Below are 6211 nucleotides of genomic sequence, written 5' to 3' on the forward strand. Positions count from 1 at the left end.
TTCCTCCTTGGGTATTCTTAAAATGGAGGAAGAAAAAGACAAGCTGCATATTCATGTTGACAGTGATAAAATATTTCTTACCTTTCATGACACTATATAATAGGTAAAAGATGGATTTTTTTTTTTTTATGAAGTTTAATTTGTTCTGAAAAATGGAACTATACAATTACATCTGTATATTCTTCATATAAAGCAATAATGAAATATCTTTTGTGATTTCTGGATATTTTCTTAAGTATATGAAACATTCTGTATGAGTATTATTTGAGCCTCCATTATCTTTTCTACAAATATCTATACTTGTATTAATCATTTTTATTGTAGCTCTATATTGTGAGTATTTAAAGCTGAAGGCATTCTAGTAATTCCATTCTTATATTATTTTCAACAGATATTGTTAGTTTTGCTAAAGATGATCTTTTTCTTTGAAATTTCTCTAAATTAAATTAAGCATATATATATATATGTTTTAAACAGATCACAGAGTTGTGGAGCTTTGGCTGAAGAGCTACGTATTTTGATTGGAAATAAGCCTTCACGAGAGTTGCAGTGCTATTGTTCTTTTGCCTTCATTCTCTTTTAGGGACAGGCTCCCCAGATACAATGTATTTCCAACTGGTGCACTGTAGCCAAAGACATACACTGCACAATGCTTCCTAGCACATTGCCTTTGCATTGTTCTAAAGTGAAGGTTACAATGACTTTCTGAGGGTGAAAGCTGTGTGCAAGTGACCAACAGAAGAGAACAAGAAAGGAGAACACACAATGTCTGATAATGTATATATATATACATGTATATATATCTGTGGCAACTTAGGAGTATTTCCACATCAATATGTTCACAATTTTGGTAGAAAATTTTTAGTATTTGAATTACCACTAAAAAGTAACAAATTTTCCTGGAAAATGATGACTTTTAAATGAGCTCTATTCCAGACTTAAGCAAGAGGGCTGTTACCTTCAGAAAAGGTCTTTAAATAATGTTTTCCTCAGTAAAATATTTCAGCTATCTGGGTCAGACTCTGCAGTCTGCAGCTCAGTATCTTGATGTCTTGAGATTCCAACTGAACTGATTTGACATAACATGCCTATCTTCCACATTCAGTCAGAAAACCAAAGGATTCTGGAAAAGCCTTCAGCATGGATGGCATCTCCATACTGGCTTTCTCACATTTATTGTATTTCTCTCAGAGATTATTTTGTCCAGAAATTGAAATTGCACAAGAAAAGGTCTGTTTGTCCTGAAGACTGTTGATCCTTTGACAGCTGATTCATGCTTGGTGAAAGTAAAAGTGATCTGACCTAAAACTTTTTTTTTTTTTTTTTAACAAACAAATAAACAAAACCAAAAACACAACCCAGATATAAGTACTGTTTTCCATTATTGTGGTATGTTGAATGTCTGTCTTTCTAAGGATAGGAAAAGAGGAAAAAAATGTAGGATTTCCATGGAAAATCTCCTTCAGAGAAGTCAGTTGGAATCAGTGACAGCAAGCGAACAGCAGCACAGCAAGCAACAGAACTGTGGCACAACCTACAGTTGTCTGAGTCATCCTCAGAAAGATGTTTGCATGATATACATGATTTATTTATTTTTTTATGTGAGCCCTCTTTATGACATTTTGAGACTTATGAATCAGATCTGATTAATAACCTCGAATAAGCTGCCAGTTGAGACAAATCCAAAAAAAAAAAAAAAAAAAAAAAAAGGAGTTTGTGCAACAGTGTGTGCAGTACAGATGAAGGAATTGATCATGAAGAAATGACCATGTCGTCAGGAAGGATTTTTACGCATACTTGTCCTTCAGCTTATTTTAGAACAGAGTTTTAGTCAGTCACTAAATTGATCTGTTATGCTACTTTCTGTTCCATTTGCCTGATATTTCAAATTTTATCTACTTCACTTACTGCCTGTTTTTCTTTAATGACATTTTTAGCTGATTGATTTAGCTGTATGTTTGTTGGAGGCTTGTAATAGTCACATACCCCATTTCCAAAATTAAGAGGTTTACAAAATCATTTCAATTTCCATTTTGGTATAAGGAGGATCAAAAGGATTTTTTTTTTTTTTTACTTTCTTAATAAATAGATTTTAAAAATATGTTAAGAATTTTATGAAATCTCTGCACACCCTTCTGGAGATCTATCTTCTACACAGACAAATTTCATGCTGCGTTTGCTTCTTTTGTTTCATTTTTGGCTGTGGTTCCTGTCCTAAGATTGCCTTCATACACAAGTGTCATGGCTGGATTTTTTTTCTGCCTAAGCAGCTGAATTTGCAAAGCTCATCCTCGTCCCGGGTGCATCTATTTTAAACATCCAAATGTAGTCAACTTGTGCCTGGCTTTTCAGCACTACTAAGCTCCGGAAACTTTCAGTTCAAATTATGGGTGCTGAGACAAACATCAGATGGCAGATCTCAACCTACTTCCAAGATTGTCTCTGGAATTTTGGCTTAGTTTGCATAGCACCATTTGATGCTTCCCAGATTTCAGATGGAAATATTACAAACAACCTCTTTGTATCCTTAATCTTTTCCCCATGAAGGTTGTCAGAAGAGGATCACAGATGCCTTCCTTGCCCAAAGGTTGTTCAAGTATACTAGACAAGGTTGTGCTGATGTTTCACCATGGCACCTATGCTTGTGCATCCTAAGAGTAGGATGGGTACTTTTAGTAGCAAATATACAGATCACACTACTTTGTATCTCCTCTTTTATCAACAGGATGTGAAAGGATCAATGTGAAGGTTCAGATTCTTGAATACTTCACTGGAGAAGCTGATCCCAACAAACTGGGGCAGTAAGTTCATTCCATTCCTTGTTTATAAACACCCCCAAAATCTAAGTCCTTTTGATCCTCCAGAATAGTGTTTTAATACAAGACAAATGCAAACTCATGTATTCTGAATCATGAATACAAACTCAGAATTAGATTTTGCATGGATTGTGGTTTCTTTTAAAGTGATATACAAAAGAAAAATAAGTATCAAATCCCTGGAAAACAAATTTAATGACAAAATATGGTTACCTAGGAAAGTATTGATATCCCTCAGCTAAATATAACAATTTACTTTCTGTAGATTGTACCATCATGCACATGCTCTAGAGAGCTCCTTTTTTTTTGTCATTTTTTTTTTTTAGATACAATTTGTGTTTGAAGAAACAAGTTGGTGGTCACCTCCTGCCATTCTTTTGTTTGTTGCATGGTGAACAAGCCTGACTGAACAAGCCACTGCAGTTTCCACATGTAAATGTTTGTAATTGTGCATTTGTAAATGAACTAAGACAACTGAACCTTGAACTAAGAAGTCCTTCTCCACACTGCAGATTTAAAAAATCTTTTTCTGTATATCCACTACTAGATAGAAATGAATGTGAGGAAAACCTTGTCCTGTGCAAATTTGGTCTCCTCTGATGGTTCTTTTCAGCCTGCCTATGTGAAATTACCCTTGGAAACAAAACAGAAAAATACAGTGTAGAAAATGATGTAGCTCTGAACCTTGGTATAATTAACATAAGCACTTACCTGAGAGACTGTTCAAAATAGTTATTTGCTTTATTTTGTTTATGTATTCCTGATGCAGAAACATTTTTAAAATGAGGACTTTATTCCCACTGATGCTTATTTTCAATTATTTTAAAACAATACATTAAAAAGCTTTGTAATTGATAAAATACTAACTTGACTGAATTTTCACATTTGATTACTGACCACTGCTAGGAAGCCAAGTTTCCTCCATTTGCTGTAAGTAGATGAAAGCATGACACCCGGGACTTTGGCTCTTTGTCCCAACAAATAATTCATATTCATTCTGAGATAAAATGTTCCCTTTAGTCCTTATCTAATTACTAAATAGATTCAGTAGCCTAAAATCTTCAATCAAATCCTAACCTTAAGCCTTCATATAATTTTTCCTTCAGTTAATGTCCTGCTCAAACAAGAACTATTTATTAGAATGATCCCTCTGGTTTAATCAGTTATATTTACATTAATAAAAGTAGGGTACAGACCCTGTCCTATGCTAATTGAACATCTAGCATTCTCCTAGTGTTCTCATTGTTGCCTGTTAGTATTTGTAAACAGCATATCAGTACCTTGGTTACCACTTCATCTGCAGCTATACGTGCTGCCTTGGCATGGCAGAAATAAATTATAGACCTCCAGCATTTCTTTGCATTTAATTTGAGATTCTGTAGGAACTATTGTTGTTTTGAAATTTGAATGTAGAACATCAATATATGAAAAACAACTTAAGGGTGTTCATAGGATATGAGCAAGTGGCCTCAAATTGCGTCAGGGGAGGTTTAGATTAGATGTCGGGAAGAATTTCTTCATGGCAAGAGTGGTTACGCATTGAACCAGGCTGCTCAGGGAAGTGGTGGAGTCACGGTTCCTGGACGTATTTAAGAGATGTGTGGATATGGCACCTAGGGACACAGTTTACTGGTGCACGTGTAGTGCTAGATGATGGTTGGACTTGATGATCTTTGGGTCTCTTCCAACCTAAGTGATTCTATGATTTCATGATCCTATGATCTCTCATACTCTATGGGCAGGACCCCTTGTCTCAAGTTTGTGAATTTACTTTCCTCTTTCTTAATGTACAGTTGTAGTGGAAGTTATGTGGACAGTTAATACATGAGATATGATGAAATTTTTTACAAGATCATTCAATAATTTCCATGATATGGTGCAATTGCTACTGTGTGGGTCACTGAGGTAACAAACAATGCATCACCATTTCTCTCTATTCACAATAACTATTATGCATAATAAAGCTGCTGTCCTACTTTCCTTCCTTTATTATCTTCCTGGAAAATATTCTCTAAGTCCATTACATATATACATATGTAAAAGTATGTGTGTATATATATATATATATATAAATAAATTTTCTCTTTTTCTCTGTCTATTTCTTGTACAGGACCAATAACTTTGTGCGTAAGGAAGGATCATAAAAAGAGGGAGAAGATCGACAGGAAGATTTTATTTTAATACAAAAATCCATAAAGAAATTAAATCTCCTGGGAGAAAGAAGCCTTCAATTTTAAAGTTAAAATTCTAACAGAAGGTTTAAGGTTTGAAATAATAGATTTTTATATTAAAGCTAAGTTCAGAACTGATTGAAAACTAGAGCACATAAGGCTTCTTAGACCTCTTTTTGCCATCTATCTTCACTTCAACAAGTATGTGAAACATGAGTTCTTTAGATATATAAACTCTCATGTCTAAGCAAAACACTGGTGGAGGACTCTCTAGGAGTACGCCAGCTGCCAAATCCAATGCTTCCCATAATCAGGCATCAGTCTGGACTACAGCATGATGTACAGCTGTAGTGATCCTGGTGGGTGAGCTCCTTATGACCACTGAGAGAGGGAAGATGTGTATGTTACTGTTACTTGATCCATCAACAGACTTCAACACCACCAGTCCCTTGGGTGCAGCTGATTCACTTACAGGACCTGGCAGGCCTGGATGTGCAGCTCTGTGTGGGCTCTGCATGTTCCTCTTGGACAGATAACAGAAGACCCTCTCTCATGGGATATGTAGCTTTCAATCCTATCTTCTACCTTTGCAAACATATTTGTGGAATCTATCATCAAGAGCACTCGCACAGCTGCCTGTCTACTTTTGCAGAGGCAGTCTGTTATTGCCCAGATGTCCCAGTGCTGGTGAGAAATAAGTACATGGATGAAAAGAAGCTGCATCCAATTCTTTGTGGATAAGACACTCTGAGTTTCACAGGGAAAGGGAATACTTCAAGGATCTCAACTTTTTTTTTTGAAGGTTTACCCTACTGATCATCAGCATGATTCACTGATCCAAACTTCAGCTGGGAGTGCTGTCACTCACAAGTGCACAGGTGGCAATGCTGAGGAAAGTCTTCCTTTTCAAGGGGCTATAAAAAAACATGCTCATTTACCTGGAGTGATTGACTAACTTCAGTGGTCTGTCTTTTAGTTGTCTCTGGCTTACAGCATTTCAGTTCATTTTGTCTTGGGCTGCCTATGAACGAGATATGGGAAGTGGATCAATATGCTCTGGTCTTTTAGAAAAATGAGGCCAAAGTGAAAATGTCAGACAAGTGTTACATATACAGTTTTGACTTTTCTTTTGATATTTCACTCTTCAAAACCAGCCTGGTGTTTGCAGCACTTGGACGATAGTCCTGTGCCCACTGTTGGTTGGGGGGGGGGGGGGGGGGGGGG

The sequence above is a fragment of the Oxyura jamaicensis genome, chromosome 2, assembly GCF_011077185.1.
Source record: "Oxyura jamaicensis isolate SHBP4307 breed ruddy duck chromosome 2, BPBGC_Ojam_1.0, whole genome shotgun sequence".
Lineage (NCBI taxonomy): Eukaryota > Metazoa > Chordata > Aves > Anseriformes > Anatidae > Oxyura > Oxyura jamaicensis.